We start from the raw sequence: 19609 nt of genomic DNA on the forward strand, positions 1-19609 counted from the left end.
TATTTAAAGCCCCACTGCTATCAATGATAAGTGCTTGGTCATAGGTTCACATTACCTTATTCTCTCTGTACACTTGTTTTCTGAACTTGATGATTATGACTTTATATGTGATTCATGTCTGTTCCTGAATGCAGCTTGTGTTGGCCTGTACCTGGACTTTGATCTCAAATGAAATTTCTCTGTTCTGCTTATTACCATATACCAGACTTGCCAGTTGCCTGCCTTCTTGCCCTATAAGTTTCCAGTGCCTGTACTCCTTGTTCCACATTTCCTACTTACTAATCTAGTGGTCCTGGCATCAGTGTTTGTGTGGTTAGTACTTCTGAAACACAGAGCAAAATGAAAATTATGGTCAACTACAAACACTGCATGTTCTGTAACCTAAAAGTGGGCATTACCTGTGTACTTCATCAGTGATCTGTATTATAGAAATGAAATTGGCTTTATCCAGAATGCTCGGGACCTGGGGTTTTCCAGATAATGGATCTTTCCATAATCTTCATACATAAAGGACAGATTTATAAAGGGTCGAATTTAGAAGTATTGGGAGTTTTTTTGAATTCCCATAACTTCGAAATTAGAATAAAAAAAAAAAAAAATTATTAAAAAGAATCAAAGTTTTTTTTTGTGGGTGAATAGGCTGTATTTGATCATTCAAATCGAAGTATCATATTTAAACTTTTTGTCTGTCTTGAAAGGGTGTATGTTTGCTATGTTTGCTATGTCTAAATACTTTTTCAACAGTATTTATTATTACCACCTACATAATTAGATATTTTAGATGATATGGCGCATGCAATGGCAAAACATTGTTTTCAGCAAGCGATGCAGCTTTTAAACAGTATAACACAAAAATTTGTTTGTTGTATAAGACAAAAGACGTACAAAAACCTTCCACATAAAAGACAACCTCTCCCCCAAAAAAAAGATAAAAAAGCACCAACCAGCCACAGTTCTGTGGCATACATGTGACTAGTGATGGGCGAATTTATTCGCCAGTCGCGAATTTGCTCGATTCGCCTGCCAGCGCATAAATTCACGAAACGCCCGCGAAAATTCACTGCAAAAATTCGCCAGCATCAAAAAAAAAAATTTCCGAAAAAACGGGCGTCAGCGTAAAAAACGGGCACCAGCGTCAAAAAAACGGGCACCGGCGTCAAAATCGGGCGCCGGCATCAAAAACGAGACGCCAGCGCAAATTCGCCCATCACTACATGTGACACCTCCCCAGGAAGCACCATAATTAATGCATATAGAAAATACAAGGAACACCAGAGTGTATACTGTATAGTTAACATGTACCACTTATTGTGCATATTAAAACATTATTGCACATGAAATAGTTTGGAGCTAACACTTTAAGTGTTTTGTCTTCTCGCTACTTCCTTGGAATAAATGGTTTCTGAGGAAGTGGCCAGTAGCCAGAAAACAGAAACTTGAAAAGGTCCTGTGCATTCTAGAAGAAAACAGGTCTTGTGATCTTGTTACATACTTGTAACATTTTAAAGTAAATTTCATTTCTATAGTGCACAATCAGATCACTGATGAATTACTCATGTAATGTCCACTATTAGGTTACAGAACATGCAGTGTTTGTAGTTGACCATAATTCTAATTTTGTTCTTTTTCTCAGAAGTACTGGGTGCCAGGACTACTAGATGGTAAGTAGGAAATGTGGAACAGAAAGTACGGGCACTGGAAAATTATAAGGCAGGAAGGCAGGCAACTGGAAATTCTGGTACAAGGTAATAAGCAAAACAGGGAAATTTCATTTGAGGTCCAAATTTCCTATATGAAGATCCAAATTACAGAAAGATCCATTATCCAGAAAATATACTGTATATATATATATATATATATATATATATATATATATATATATATATATATATATATATATATATATATATATGGGATCAAACGGCACTCACCATTCATTGGGTTTCTCGCCGGGTGCTAAACAATTAGCCAATAAAAGTCTAGAGAAAGCACTCACGGCATTAACCATCAGATATATTTCAAAGTATATTTATTCGTGCATGGTGCATCAACGCGTTTTGGCTCACATAGAGCTGTCGTTAGCTGTAGATACTGACGAATGTTTTGATCAATTATGAGTGCTGGAAACTTTATGTTACACACATTTATCATTTTCATGTTTTTAAAGGAGTAAATTTCAGCACACTACCATTAGGGCGCATACATGTTCTGAGCTTGACAATGGCAAATGACTCCTCTATTTGTGTTTTATGTGTATGGTACATGTATTAGTTGTAAGTCATAGAAAAGCCATGGATTACCAAGTAGAACTCAATGTACAACATACTGTGTCTACTTCTATAAAATCTATAAACAAACTGAGGTATTAACATGCCATCCAATTAAAAAACATTGTGTGGTAGATGAAAGGTGAGATGGGGAACTTTTAATTTAGTTTAATGCACTGATGATGAAAAGCTTGAATGCTATTACTTGTTCAAATCTATTCAAAAGTTAAGGTCACTTTTTATTTTCAACATAAAGTAAATAACATTTCTGATCAAATATGAGCTAAATTCCTTGTTCCTTGTTACTTTTTAGTGCTAATTGCCCCTCTCACCCTTCCTACAACCATACAAATACATTTTTGTCCTGTAACAATTTATATAATTATTTGCTGGATTTGTTTAAATAATCATACATTTAGTGTAGTCAATAAGCATCACTGAAATAAATAGCACACTGGTTATTTGTATCCCGGTGGATTTAAAATGTGCTAAATATTAACACATATGTAATGAGATACCCCCATATTCTATTGGAAATCAATATTAATGTCAAAGACATTTCTATTGAACAGCACAATTGAACAGAGTAATTGCTAAATATAGTATAAACAGAACACAGCATATTCAATATCCCTTTGTAATGTATAAACATAATATAGTAATTATTCTCAGTGATATTTTATGCTTTATAAATGTTGCCAGACTAATTTATTGACTTTTATGAGGAGCAGAAACCTATACCTTGTGTTGGCAGTGGATGTGATCTACTTAGATTTTACTAAAGCATTTGATATAGTACCACACAGAAGATTACTGAATAAATTAAGTGATGTTGGCCTGGAATATAATATTTGGACTTGGCTAGAGAACTGGCTGAACGATTACAAAGAACTGTGGTAACTGGAACTTTTCTAAATGGACTATTTACTGCAGTACATCAGTGGTCTGTCCTTCTTCTTTGGCTACTCATTCATAAATAACCTTGAAGTTAGCATTGTAAGTATTTTCTCAGTTTTTTCTGTTGCTACTCAAAAAATTCCACAGTGAAGAGAGATTTGAATAAATTGTAGAATGGGAGGCCTTTTTGTCAACAGTCTTATTTTTTTAGTTTTAGAGGTTTTTGAAAGCATAAATAATTCACTTTCTCTAAAACCACAAATGCCATCAATTTATTAAACAATCCAAAGTTAAAAAGCAAGAATGAAAAATAGCACTGAGCCATTCAAAAAAAAAAAAATGAATACCTCTACAACCTCTACATGATTACAAGTATGTTTGGGGACTTTATAGACAGATATAAGTGGATAGAGGTTACTCTTTAGGCTTGAGGAAGTAAACCTTCACTTGAAGCAACACAAATTGTCTTTCATCTTCATATAAATAAGTATAAATATACAGTGCCATCAACACCGTTGAAAGGAAGTACCTGCCCCATAGATCTCACAATTTATGCTGGTGGATTACATACAGGCACAAATAGGGAGGCAGAGGGTTTGGAAACTGACCCTTAAGTTCCTTGATTGGATCACATATTGACAGTTGGTGTGGATGATGTAAAAAGAAAGTGGCTCTGAAAGGAATGGAAGAGATGCCAGGAACAGACAGGCAAATAAGTGAGGTAAAGGATAGTGATGGGCGAATTTGCGTCGTTTCGCTTCGCCGAAAAATTCAAATTTCGCGAAACGGCGAAAAAAATTCGAAATCCCGCCGGCGTCTAGTTTTTGACGTCGGCACCCGTTTTTGATGCCGGCGCCCATTTTTTCGACGCCGGCGCCCGTTTTTTAGAAAAAATTTTTTTGACGCCGGCGAATTTTTGCTGCGAATTTTCGCAAATTCGCGCCTGGCGAATGAATTCGCCCATCACTAGTAAAGGATTAAGTAGCAGAGGAGCAAACAGAGGAGCAAAGGACTTTGAATGTTAGTGGAAGGATTTTGCTGTCATTTGCTTAACAGGCAGTCATGATAGAGATTTTACAGGGGATACACAGGTTCCCTCTTAGGAGAATACAGAAGATCCTAACAGCAAAGTTTAAGACTGGTTGCAGGGGAGAGAGTTGGTATGCTGGGAGTACAGTGAGGGTGTATTTATTAAGCCTCAATTTTTTCTGGTTGAGTTTTTAAGGGGAAAACTCACATTTTTAGAGGTAAAAAACCCCTCAAATTTTTTGAGATTTTTATGCTCCAAATCTGTCATGTAAACTTCAATGGCAGATGTCCCCTTATAAATTTAAATGGATATTTAAACCCCAAGGCAGCAACTGGACTGCAAAAACTTCTTTATTGGGGATAGAGGTACACAACATGTTTCGGGCAGTGCCCTTTGTCAAGTGTGCAGGAACAATCAAACTACAAAAATAAATAGCCTGAGTACTGAGGTTGCAATAGTGGAATCCTAGTGGGGTTGAATAAGGGCTTGGATTCATGTTTTAGCAGTTGCGTGAGAAAAAATGGGGAGTATCTTGGCTATATTACAGAGGAAAAAGACTGTAGAAATGTTTTTAGTAATAAGCATATAATTAGTGAATCTGACACGTTCCGCTTCACCAAAAACTCGCAAAATGGTAAAAAATTCGCCAAATGCATTGAAGTCAATGGGCAACACTTTTTTTGGCTCATGAAAATGTTTTGCACCCACTGGAGTCTGTGGGTCTTTTTCTCAGCTAAACCTGGCAAAAATGTACACTGATCGCTACATATAATCACAGTTTGATCATTTCTCCATGGCACCAAACAGTAAGTTATATCCTTATAATACACAAAAGCTATGAATATCTTGTAAATTATATCCTTATAAATGGTGAGTTCTAATGTCATCAATTATAAACGGTGAGTTCTGATGTAATTTCTGTCACATGACTCACTGAAATTTGTGTATTATAATAAATAAAGTACCCCCCAGTTGTAAAATATGAGGATATTAGAAGTTACCTCGGAGTTCCATGACCTGTATAAAAACACTCGGCCTTCGGCCTCGTGTTTTTATATGGTCATGAAACTCCTTGGTAACTTATAATATCCTTATATTTTACAAGAGCGGGTACTTTATTCACTATATAAAGAGTGCACTTCTATATCATTATAAATGTGCTATTTATAACTTATGGTGATCTTTTCTAGAACTGTCTCCCCTTGCACACTGCCTGTCACTTGTCTACATTACAGTAGGGCCACATCATCCACTATATTCACTGGAGGGGTGCAATTGGATGCGCATCAGACATGATGATAACTTTATGATGACTTTGTTGATCTGGAGCATTACCTATAAACCCTGCTATATACTCTGTTACCTGTTGGTTACATTTTTAACTGCCCCAAAAAAGTTGCTCTTCTTCACAGAGACTCCCTCTGGCTGCAGCTGTTTATTCCCAACTGCTTGACTTGCACCACAAGAAGGACCAAGATGGCAGAGCAGGCCAGTCTACAGAGGACAACAGCATGGAGGAAACTCTAAGACACTGACACACTCATTGGCACTGGGCACTTAATCATAAGCTAACAAACAGGGTTCAGTAAACATAATCTATACAAGGGGGAGGGGCATTAAAATAGATAAAGATAAAAAAGCAATGTAAGACCTGAAACAAAAGGCTTAGGAAGGCTGTTAGGAAACAAAAAGGCATCTTAGGCTCTAGAAATTATTCAAAATAACATGAAATAACCCCAATAAACAAACCCAATAAACCCCAAATCAAACCCAATAAACCCACAAGTTGTCTAGACCATAGAATAAGAATCCATTTTACGTCTTTTCTATTTAACTAGGTAGACAAACTCAAAACACTTGAAGAAAGCATGATCCTCTCTATGCTTATAACAGAAAGAATATCACAATTTCCATCAGAACAGAATAAAAATGCTTGGAAACCTTTGTCCCCTTGTTCCTTTTAATATCAGATATATGTTTACTTATACACTCCTTTAATTCACTAGCTTTTTGACCTACACACTGTTTTTACATACTGTTTTCCACACTTCATGAAGGTTAACATATAGATAAGATTTGTGGAGTTACAAATGATATATTGTTTAATATAGTTACTTGTCCCTGTGGATACAAAATGTTACAGATACATAGGTACAGGTTATGATTAGGAACATAAAAAATGCAGAAAAAAACCTTTAACTGCAGTTTAACAACAAAAAACGGTATTTATCTTCCTATGGAAATTTGGTATCAAAATATAGCAGTTTCTCACTCATGACAGGCAGAGTCATATGTACTGACTTTCTCTCTCAAGCTCAGGTTCAGGCATGTCATCTCTTTTTTTAGACACTGTCTGTGTCTCAGGCTCCATGGGCTCAGTAGTCCTCTCTCAGGCTTCCTCTCACACTCTAGGGACAACCAGGACCGTGTCTCTCCTCCAACCATACTAGAGAGACCTGCCTCTTCCAGACATCCAAGGAAGAGCCCATACGTGTCACCAGCTGCCACCTAATTACCTGATTAGGAGGGAAAATTAACCCTGTACTATTTGTACTAGGTAAACCTCAGACAGATGTGTTTTCTATATACACCCACAACTGTGAAATAACATCCATACTGTAGGTGTATCAGAGTGAGCTGAGGGTAAACAGGGTGAACAATTGCAATGGCTTTTAAAGCAATTTGGAAACAATCCCTTCTTGCCAATGTTTCATAATCATGAATAGGTCCACAGAGTCCTCAGCAGACCTTCACCTCCGAGGGCACCTCCATAACCCATAGTGAAACGAGGCATGTTGGAAATTTTTTACACAGTTTCACAACTAGTGGCTAAAATTTTAAATTGTCTGAAAGAGATTGAGAAAATTGCAATTCTCTTACTCTATATCATTTACCACACACCTGCATGTTGAGAAAGACAACAAAGCCAATTTTTTTCAACACAATAGAGAAAATAATCCAGTGGCTGGAGGACAAGATTTAGGCAGATAGGGTGTGACATAGTTCCAACATGATTTTGGAGATTAAATAATTGCCAAGCACCCTTCCTTCGTGGTATTTTTACCACCCTTGTTCTTTGCTAAGAGCACATGATCTACATTACAAACTACATCAATATTACTTGTCTTAACCTCTCCTGAGCTTCTAATCTTTTCCTGGAATATCAGTGGACTGAGCTCTACCATAAAGATCCTGGTATATACCATGATTAAGCAAACCAAACCATATGTGAAATAAACTTCAAGAGATTGGATGTGAACAAATGTATAACTCTGAAAGAATCGGAGCAGCCTAACCAAAGATATACCGTAGATGCAAACCAACAAGGAGGAACTAATGCCTGGTGATATATCTGATCACTCTCCTGTTATGGTGCACTACCAAATGGACATCTTATGGCAACTCAGTAACTTCTGGTTTAAGCATAAATAGTAGTAATGTTATAGATTCTGCCACTCCCAAAATAGTGTGGAACTCCTTAAAGGTCTTATTGCTATATATTGTATAAAACTATACATGTATATAGTGCTCGAAAATTGCTCAAATTAGAAAATTCAATATGCCGACCAAACACAAAATACAGGACTTAAATCTGTAATAACCCCTTGCAGCAAGCTATGCACCTATGGATAACTATCCAAAATGATTTTTGAAAAAGCTTTTGATTCTATGTAATTAACTATGAATAAAGGGATAGAACCAAAATTAGGAATGGATGACAGATGTTTCTTTTTTTGGTAACTTATAATTTTTATTAAATTTTCACAGAAAAGAAAAAAAAGAAAGAAACAAAGCAATATATAAAGTAAATTATGCTTTCAAGTCAATCCTGACATTGCTTTATACAAAAAGAAAAAAAGAACAAATAAATAGAAGAAAGCGATTATAACATGGCATCCATATTGCTACAACGACATGACAGTAAGACTATGTTTATGTAATAGATTCTCAATCTTATAGAAAGAGGGAGGTTGGTAGTAGATAAACTTTATAAATTGGGTGCTTTTAGTTAGGAGGTCCCATTGCTAAGCAATTCTGTCGAGGCTGTTTTATTTGGCAGTCTAGCCTCAGTGAGCCAGGTCCAGTTGGCATCTTAATCATTTGGAAACAGTTTCAAGGCAGACCATACTTCTGTGAAATGGGGCATTTGATTATGTAGTGCTGCTATGCCTGCTTCAAAGGCTTTATTACTGTTCACCCTGCTTTTCCTCCAATGAAGGTATGGTCTTTGTCTTCCATTTAGCCGCTATAGCCAAATGGGCAGCTGTGAAAATTTGGTTACGAAGAGCTTGAGAATGCTTATGTGTTTTTTGCATAGGTTTGCCAAGTAAGAAGGTTTGGGTGTCCTTTGTAACTTGTTTATGAAGAAGTCTGCTTAACAGTTCTGCTATCTCATCCCAGAACAGGTTGAATGACAGGGCTGGATGAAAAAATGTCATACAAATCACATTTTTTTTTGATGCACTGCAAGCAATTTTTTGCTACAATAAAGTAATTAAAATATAAACTTGTTTATAAACAAAATTTATTTTCAATTTGAAAAAAATTTGGAAGCCCTCAATGATCAATTGCATTGCTCATAGCATTGTACTGATTAAAAAAAAGTCTGCTTCCTGCCAGGGATCACTTTCCAATGATGTGAATTGGATGTGCCATGGATATTCCTGCATGGGATACTATCTCTCCATCACCTCAAAAGAAAGTAAATCTTTAAAGGTGTAGTTCACCTTTAAGTTAAATTTTAGTATGTTACAGAATGGCCAATTCCAGGCAACTTATCAATTGGTTTTCATTGTTTTTTTAATTATTGCCATTTTCTTCTGACTCTTTGTAACTTTCAAATGGGGGTCACTGACCCCATCTAAAACAAATGTTTTGCAAAGCTACAAATTTATCAGTATTGCTACTTTTTATCACTCATCTTTCTATGCAGATATCTCCTCTATTCATATTCAAGTCTTTTATTCAACTCAGTGCATGGTTGCTATGTTAATGTGTACCCTAGCATCTAGGTTGCTGAAATTGCAAGCTGGAGAGCTGCTGAATAAAAAGCTGATTAACTTAAAAACCACAGATAATACAAAATCCAATTATATATTGTCTCAGAATATCACCCACTACATCATACTAAAAGTTAAGTATAAGGTAAATAACCCCTTTAAACAGTGAACTATGTTGTAAGTAGTGAGAAATCACATTATAAGTTAAAAAAAAGAGGTGACACACACTTTTAGGCAATGTCATTTTCCTGCCGCACACCTGTAGTTCACCAGTCCTGCAATAGTGGTGCGTTCTTCTGTTGACCCGGCAAGGTCACTTAGCAACGTACACGTTTAGTAAACGGATCCGCAAACACTCGAGTTTATGCAGTTGGGGGGTGGACCCCTTTTATTATGCCACAAAACACATCATAGTTTCGGGGGGAACACCCTCCCTTTATCAGGATACATTTCTTAGTGCAGTAACCCATTTAAACCCAACTTCCCACGCCTTCTTTTCCCATCATGCAACTTTCTCAGGCATTTAACTCATATGTGGAATACATGAATAATCGTTAATCCAATTTGAGAAAAGTTTACAAAATAGTCATCTTCACATATTAAAGTGTCCCAAGTACAGTCCACATTAAGATAATAAGTATTGTTACATTGTTGTAAAAATCCATTACATTGTACAAATATTTAAAATATGATACCTTACTGCCCTTGGGATTTCTAGTAACCCTTAATATCCTACGTTATCACCTGGCAGTACTTATCTGTAAAAAATAGAAACACTTTAAAGATTAAAAAGTTATCTCTCATAAGAAACACGTATAACTAAAATTCTCATTGAGACCTTTTGGTGTAAGTGTTTTTAACTGCCAAATCCAAATGGCCTCCTGTCTTGATAAAGACCTTTTATCAACCTCACCTTTCTCCCTGTGTATTACTTCCAGGATTTTCCATCTGAGTTGTGAGATGTTGTGTTTTGCCTCAAAAAACTGTTTTGCCAATAGGGTCTCCTTTTTAAATTCCTCTTTTTCTTTCTCCTTTTTCTGACCTATAGTGACTCGTTCCCCTTTAGCTTCAGGTTTGACATTTCTTATTCTACTCTTGTGTTCGTTCATTCGAGTTTTGAATCCTCTGGAAGTCTGACCCACATAACATAGGCCACACGGGCACTTTAGCAAATACACAACTGCACTAAGAATTGTATCCTGATGAATGGAGGGTGGTGTTCCCCCCCCCCCCGAAACGTTGATGTGTTTGGTGGCATAATAAAAGGGGTCCACTCCCCAACTCTGCAACTCGAGTGAGTGCAGATCCGTTTACTATGCGTGTACACACTTTTAGGGGCATATTTATTATGCTGTGTAAAATGAAATTTGTTGAAAAAAGTTGTAAAATAATTTGGATTCAGATTTTACACATGCCATGAGAACGGCAGATTTGCCTCCAGTATTTTACAAGAAAAACATGTAAAAAAATTATGCTAGATGTGTGTTGTATTATAACTGTAATTTCTTTATACACAGCATAATAAATATGCCCCGTAGTTATGTTATATAAAAACATGCATAAGTTAAATTACACCATTATAACTGTGGTGCTGCAGACCCCTGGTCTAGGGGATGGTACTGAAGCTGTGAGTATATCTGAATATGCAATTGTTTATCCATTTCAAAAAAATAATGATATTGAAGGTTCCAACAGTTGTCAACTGTGTGATTAAACTCATTAAAACAGAATGCCTGGAGATCTTCTTTATCAAAACAATTTTAATCTGTATTTTATGCTGTGTAGCATTTCTTAGATGACAGATGAAACTTTCTGTAATATCCTTTAGTGTTGACAAAACATTTCCATAGATAATGACAGTTTAAACGTGAGTCTGTTTAACTTCAGAATAATAGTGTAAAATTAATAAAATTTGTAGATTTTTTTTTAATGCAGCTACTTTTAGACTAGAGGTAGATGAAGTGTCATTGTTTGATATGTTCTGATTCCTTCAATTCAACAGCACATATCAGAAATGTTGTGGTTAAATGTCAGTAGGATGTGCTGTCAGCAGTAGGATTTTGCAAGAACTGCCCACTCTAGATTACATAGCTGAACATCTACTGACATTCTTTCATTTTACATGGGAAGCCACAATGCTAGAAAGATATTTTGCTGGTTGTAGATTGGAATATTTTCATATTCTACAGGTATTCCTGCAAGAATAAAATGTAGTAAATGAATATGTAGACTTTGGCTTCCATGTTTTGTTAATTTTATCCTGACATATCCTGTCTGCCTTATGTTTCTGGCAAATCATTTCATGTTCAAATCCCCTGAATAATCAGCTGAAGGCTGAGCCATCCTTGCCATTGTAGCTCATACAGAACATGACCAACCAGCAACTCTTTCATTGAGGAATCTACCATACATACTGTATGTAGTATCATGTGGAACAAGATGCTAACATTTCTGTCACCTATAGGGATGTAGCGAACGTCGGAAAAAAAGTTCGCGAACATATTCGCGAACTTGCGCAAAAACGCGAGCGGTTCGCGAACGGTTCGCGAACCCCATAGACTTCAATGGGAAGGCGAACTTTAACATCTAGAAAAGACATTTCTGGCCAGAAAAATGATTTTAAAGTTGTTTAAAGGGTGCAACGACCTGGACAGTGGCATGCCAGAGGGGGATCAAGGGCAAAAATGTATCTGAAAAATCTGCCTGTGTGTGCTTGGAAGAGATAGTGTAGGGGGAGAGCTGTTAGTGATTTCAGGGACAGATGATAGTAAGTTTGCTGGCTAGTAATCTGCTTGATACTGCTCTGTATTGGAGGGACAGAAGTCTGCAGGGATTTGAGGGACATTTTAGCTTAGGTAGCTTTGCTGGCTAGTAATCTGCTGTTCTCTTTAAACAACTGCCATACGTTGACCTTGTAGGCATTGTTTGCCCAGTTTTTTTGGACGCAGCCACTGAAGCACAGTTGCCAGAAAAAATATGCCATATAAATGCTGAAAATAGTCATTTTTCGCCATACGTTGACCTTGTAGACATTGTTTGCCCAGTTTTTTTGGACGCAGCCACTGAAGCACAGTTGCCAGAAAAATTATGCCATATAAATGCTGAAAATATAAATTTTTTTGGTTGCAGCCACTGAAGCACAGAGGCCAGAAAAATTATGCCATATAAATGCAGAAAATATGCATTTTTTGGTCGCAGCCACTGAAGCACAGTTGACAGAAAAATTATGCCATATAAATGCTGAAAATATAAACTTTTTTGGTTGCAGCCACTGAAGCACAGAGGCCAGAAAAATTATGCCATATAAATGCAGAAAACATGCATTTTTTTGGTCGCAGCCACTGAAGCACAGTTGACAGAAAAATTATGCCATATAAATGCTGAAAATATAAATTTTTTTGGTTGCAGCCACTGAAGCACAGAGGCCAGAAAAATTATGCCATATAAATGCAGAAAATATGCATTTTTTTGGTCGCAGCCACTGAAGCACAGTTGCCAGAAAAAATATGCCATATAAATGCTGAAAATAGTCATTTTTTGCCATATACGTTGAGTCAACGTATGGCAAAAAATGACTATTTTCAGCATTTATATGGCATATTTTTTCTGGCCTCTGTGCTTCAGTGGCTGCGGCCAAAAAAACTGGGCAAACAATGCCTACAAGGTCAACGTCGTTGACCTTGTAGGCATTGTTTGCCCAGTTTTTTTGGCCGCAGCCACTGAAGCACAGAGGCCAGAAAAAATATGCCATATAAATGCTGAAAATAGTCATTTTTTTGGTCGCAGCCACTGAAGCACAGTTGCCAGAAAAATTATGCCATATAAATGCTGAAAATATAAATTTTTTTGGTTGCAGCCACTGAAGCACAGAGGCCAGAAAAATTATGCCATATAAATGCAGAAAATATGCATTTTTTTGGTTGCAGCCACTGAAGCACAGAGGCCAGAAAAATTATGCCATATAAATGCAGAAAATATGCATTTTTTTGGATGCAGCCACTGAAGCACAGTTGCCAGAAAAAATATGCCATATAAATGCTGAAAATAGTCATTTTTTGCCATACGTTGACCTTGTAGACATTGTTTGCCCAGTTTTTTTGGTTGCAGCCACTGAAGCACAGAGGCCAGAAAAAATTAAACCAGTAGGGTTTGCACCCTAGTTTGTAACGGTGGCGGAGGGAGGAGGAGGACGCTAAAGGACAGCTGTGTGTGGAGTCATGAGGCTTGAAGAGAAGGACAGCTGCATAGAAGTCAGAACAAGTCTTCCGGCGTGCAGTAACCCTCCGAGATCCACCCCTCATTCATTTTAATAAAGGTCAGGTAATCGACACTTTTGTGACCTAGGCGAGTTCTCTTCTCAGTTACAATCCCTCCTGCTGCACTGAAGGTCCTTTCTGAGAGCACACTTGAGGCTGGGCAAGACAAGAGGTTCATGGCAAATTGTGACAGCTCTGGCCACAGATCAAGCCTGCGCACCCAGTAGTCCAGGGGTTCATCGCTCCTCAGAGTGTCGATATCTGCAGTTAATGCCAGGTAGTCCGCTACCTGCCGGTCGAGGCGTTCTTTGAGGGTGGATCCAGAAGGGTTGTGGCGCTGCCTTGGACAGAAAAACATTTGCATGTCTGACGTTACAGACTGGCCAAAGGGCTTTGTCCTTGCAGGTGTGCTCGTGGCAGGATTACTGGCACCTCTGCCCCTGGAATGTTGATGAGTTCCTGAAGTGACATCACCCTTAAAAGCATTGTACAACATGTTTTGCAGGCTGGTTTGTAAATGCCGCATCTTTTCGGACTTGTGGTATGTTGGTAACATTTCTGACACTTTATGCTTGTACCGAGGGTCTAGTAGCGTTGCGACCCAGTACAGGTCCTTCTCCTTAAGCCTCTTGATACGGGGGTCCTTCAACAGGCATGACAGCATGAAAGACCCCATTCTCACAAGGTTGGATGCAGAGCTATCCATCTCCGCTTCCTCATTATCAAGGACTGCATCATCCACGGTCTCCTCCCCCCAGCCACGTACAAGACCAGGGGTCCCCAAAAGGTCACCACTAGCCCCCTGGGAAGCCTGCTCCTGTTGGTCCTCCTCCTCCTCCTCCACAAAGCCACCTTCCTCCTCTGACTCCACTTCTGGCACCTCTCCCTGCGTTGCAGCAGGTGCCTGGGTTCGTTCTGGTGATTCCGACCAGAAATCGTGCGCTTCCAGCTCCTCGTCACGCTGGTCTACAGCCTCATCTGTCACTCGTCGCACGGCACGCTCCAGGAAGAAAGCGAAGGGTATTAGGTCGCTGATGGTGCCTTCAGTGCGACTGACCATATTTGTCACCTCTTCAAAAGGTCGCATGAGCCTGCAGGCATCGCGCATAAGCACCCAGTAACGGGGGAAAAAAATCCCCAGCTGTGCAGATCCAGTCCTACCACCCAGTTCAAAAAGGTACTCGTTGACGGCCCTTTGTTGTTGCAGCAGACGTTCCAACATAAGGAGCGTTGAATTCCAGCGAGTCTGGCTGTCAGAAATCAAACGCCTGACTGGCATGTTGTAGCGCTGCTGAATGTCAGCAAGGCGTGCCATGGCTGTGTAGGAACGTCTGAAATGGGCCGACACCTTTCTGGACTGGGTGAGAACGTCCTGGAATCCTGGGTACTTGGAGACAAAACGTTGGACTATTAAATTTAACACATGTGCCATGCAGGGCACATGTGTTAAATTGCCTAGTCTCAACGCTGCCAACAGATTGCTTCCATTGTCACACACCACTTTTCCGATCTGCAGTTGGTGTGGGGTCAGCCACCGATCGGCCTGTGACTGCAGAGATGACAGGAGTACAGATCCGGTATGGTTTTTGCTTTCCAGGCACGTCATCCCCAAGACAGCGTGACAACGGCGTACCTGGCACGTCGAATAGCCTAGGGGGAGCTGGGGGTGCACAGGTGTGGAGGAGGAGAAGGAGGACCCAGCAGCAGAGTAAGAAGAAGAAGAAGACGAGGTAGAGAGCGATGGAGGAGTAGAGGTGGTGGCAGAACCGCGTGCAATCCGTGGCGGTGACACCAACTCCACTGTTGTTGTTGAGCTACCCATTCCCTGCTTCCCAGCCATTACCAAGTTCACCCAGTGGGCAGTGTAGGTGACATACCTGCCCTGACCATGCTTGGAGGACCATGCGTCAGTAGTCATATGGACCTTTGGCCCAACACTAAGTGACAGAGATGCGGTAACTTGGCTCTGCACATGTTGGTACAGGTGTGGTATTCCCTTTTTAGAAAAAAAATTGCGGCTGGGTACCTTCCACTGCGGTGTCCCAATTGCTACAAATTTGCGGAAGGCCTCAGAGTCCACCAGCTGGTATGGTAAAAGCTGGCGGGCTAAGAGTGCAGACAAGCCAGCTGTCAGACGCCGGGCAAGGGGGTGACAGTCAGACATTGGCTTCTTACGCTCAAACATGGCCTTCACAGAAACTTGGCTGGTGGCAGATGACTAGGAATGGGAACAGGTGGTCAAGGTGGAAGGCGGAGTGGAGGGTGGTTCAGACGGGTCAAGGAGAGCAGAGGTAGAGCAGTAAGATGCTGGACCAGAAGTGTGGCTTTTAGTTTGCCTGTTGCCTTTGAGGTGTTGCTCCCAAAGTGCTTTGTGCTTGCCGCTCATGTGCCTTCGCATAGAAGTTGTACCTATGTGGCTGTTGGGCTTACCAAGGCTCAGTTTCTGACTGCACTCATTGCAAATTACAATGCTTTTGTCAGAGGCACACACATTAAAAAAATCCCACACTGCTGACTTTTTGGAAGTGTGCGATCTGGCGGTAACAGTAGAAGTTGGCGGAGTTGGCGGTATTGGCGGCAATGGCGGGTGCGTTGGCCGGCTGAACACAGGTGCCGATACATGTTGTTGCCCTGCTGATCCCTGCGGGCTGTCCTCCCTGCTTCTTCTAAGTCTTATTCTCCTACTGCCTCTCTGACTCTCCGTCTCTCCATCTGAACTACCCTCCTCTTGCTCTCTTCTACTAGGCACCCACAAAACATCAATCTCCTCATCATCATTCTCCTCAGATGCATCAATTTCTTCTGACACATCACAGAAGGAAGCAGCAGCGGGGACCTCCTCCTCATCACTCATTATGTCCATCTCTATCGTGTTCTCTGCCAGAATTAAATCTGGTGTAAGGTCCTCATCTCCTTCATCTTCTTCTGGCAATAATGGTTGCGCATTACTCAGTTCAAGAAACTCATTGGAAAATAACTCCTCTGACCCCAGTGAAGAAGGGGCACCGGTGGTGGAGGAAGTGTTACGTGGGGTGGCCATAGCAGTGGAGGATGAGGAGGATGTTGTGGTAAAGTTAGAAACGGTAGAGGATGGGGTGTGCTGTGTAAGCCAGTCAACTACCTCTTCAGCATTTTGGGAGTTCAGGGTCATTGGCTTTTTAAAACTGGGCAATTTGCTAGGGCCACAGGATTGCATAGCAGCACGGCCCCTAGCACGGCCTCTGCGTGGCGGCCTGCCTTTGCCTGGCATTATTTTTAAAAAAACAACAACAACAACAAAAACTCAGTTGGTTTTTCTGGAAACGATAATACACACAGCTAGATGGCGGGTTGAAGAAAACACTGTGCAAATAATGCCTACAAAGTCAACGTATACACTACTACAGCGGTGGATACGGATTACGTAAAATATATGAATGCTGCTTGAAAAAAAGTAACTCAAGTGGTTTTTCTAGAGACGATAATATTATCAATATTTAGACAAAATGTGAACAAGCTCACACAGCTCGATGGCGGGTTGAAGAAAACACTGTGCAAATAATGCCTACAAGGCCAACGTATACACTACTACAGCGGTGGATACGGATTACGTAAAATATATGAATGCTGCTTGAAAAAAGTGACTCCGGTGTTTTTTCTGGAGACGGTAATATTATGGATATTTAGACAGAATGGGAACAAGGTCACACAGCTCGATGGCGGGTTGAAGAAAACAGTGTGCAAATAATGCCTACAAGGCCAACGTATACACTACTACAGCGGTGGATACGGATTACGTAAAATATATGAATGCTGCTTGAAAAAAGTGACTCCGGTGTTTTTTCTGGAGACGGTAATATTATGGATATTTAGACAGAATGGGAACAAGGTCACACAGCTCGATGGCGGGTTGAAGAAAACAGTGTGCAAATAATGCCTACAAGGTCAACGTATACACTACTACAGCGGTGGATACGGATTACGTAAAATATATGAATGCTGCTTGAAAAAAAGTAACTCAAGTGGTTTTTCTAGAGACGATAATATTATCAATATTTAGACAAAATGTGAACAAGCTCACACAGCTCGATGGCGGGTTGAAGAAAACACTGTGCAAATAATGCCTACAAGGCCAACGTATACACTACTACAGCGGTGGATACGGATTACGTAAAATATATGAATGCTGCTTGAAAAAAGTGACTCCGGTGTTTTTTCTGGAGACGGTAATATTATGGATATTTAGACAGAATGGGAACAAGGTCACACAGCTCGATGGCGGGTTGAAGAAAACAGTGTGCAAATAATGCCTACAAGGCCAACGTATACACTACTACAGCGGTGGATACGGATTACGTAAAATATATGAATGCTGCTTGAAAAAAGTGACTCCGGTGTTTTTTCTGGAGACGGTAATATTATGGATATTTAGACAGAATGGGAACAAGGTCACACAGCTCGATGGCGGGTTGAAGAAAACAGTGTGCAAATAATGCCTACAAGGCCAACGTATACACTACTACAGCGGTGGATACGGATTACGTAAAATATATGAATGCTGCTTGAAAAAAGTGACTCCGGTGTTTTTTCTGGAGACGGTAATATTATGGATATTTAGACAGAATGGGAACAAGGTCACACAGCTCGATGGCGGGTTGAAGAAAACAGTGTGCAAATAATGCCTACAAGGCCAACGTATACACTACTACAGCGGTGGATACGGATTACGTAAAATATATTATGGCTGCTTGAAAAAAGTGACTCCGGTGTTTTTTCTGGAGACGGTAATATTATGGATATTTAGACAGAATGTGAACAAGGTCACACAGCTCGATGGCGGGTTGAAGAAAACAGTGTGCAAATAATGCCTACAGGGCAAATAATGCCTAAAAGGTCAACTTATACACTACTACAGCGGTAGTAAAATAAAAAAAAGTAAAATAAAAAAAAATGAATATTAAAAAAAAAAATTTAAAGTTGGTGCTGCTGAACTACTAGGAGCAGCAGATTAGCACACCAGTCCCACTCCCCAACACTGCTAGACTAATAGCACTGGGCTCTTATAGTAGTAGTAGTAGTAGTAGTAGTAAAACAACAAAAAAATAAATAAAAGCAGTCCTTACAAGGACTACTGTTATTGCAGCAGTCAGCAGATGAGATCAGAAGCAGGACAGCTGCCCACTGCAGCTACATACAGAGCACTGCAGTAGAAGGTAGATTACTAGCCAGCAAAGCTACCTAAGCTTAAATGTCCCTCAAACCCCTGCAGACTTCTGTCCCTCCAATAACAGAGCAGTATCAAAACGATTACTAGCCAGCAAACTTTCAACTGTCCCTGAAATCACTAACAGGCAGCAGCTCTCTCCCTACACTATCTCTTCAGCACACACAGGCAGAGTGAAAAAATGCTGCAGGGCTTCGGTTTTTATAGGGAAGGGGAGTGGTCCAGGGGAGAGCTTCCTGATTGGCTGCCATGTACCTGCTGGTCTGGGGTGAGAGGGCAAAAAAAAGCGCCAACAATGGCGAACCCAAAATGGCGAACGTCGCGCGACGTTCGCGAACTTCCGGCGAGCGCGAACACCCGATGTTCGCGCGAACAAGTTCGCCGGCGAACAGTTCGCGACATCTCTAGTCACCTAGCATGATTGAGAAATGCCAAGAGAGTGGGGAATGTCCACATATTACCGTATGTTTCACCCATGATACCCCAGTATTGCAATCTTAAACCCTAAAGCAGTTACCACAGACAATAAAACAGACAACACTCAGAATTTATTGGATAACCATGACATACTAGTCACATTTTGGCTACATGCATATTAAATAAAAGCATCAACTTTTTAACACAAGGTACAATTATAACATTTACAACATGCTTTTTCTTGTTCTCTGGACAAATGGTCCTGGGATTACAATCATGTATGCAGTACCTTCCTTCGATACCACTGCAGCCCACATGCATTTTGTTTACCCATCAGCCACAATAGACTGACTTGATGGTATTTACCGTTCTGCCACCAGCGAACCCCATGTCTGTTACACATTTTCGAACAATCATATATGAAACAGAATTATGGAGTATAATAAAAAAGTTCAGTAAGTAGAGATATTTGTTAGAGTAATAGGTAGTTCAGTGAGATCATGAGGTTAAATAAGTCCTATTGGTTGTTGCTTTTTCCA

The sequence above is a fragment of the Xenopus laevis genome, chromosome 1S, assembly GCF_017654675.1.
Source record: "Xenopus laevis strain J_2021 chromosome 1S, Xenopus_laevis_v10.1, whole genome shotgun sequence".
Classification (NCBI taxonomy): domain Eukaryota; kingdom Metazoa; phylum Chordata; class Amphibia; order Anura; family Pipidae; genus Xenopus; species Xenopus laevis.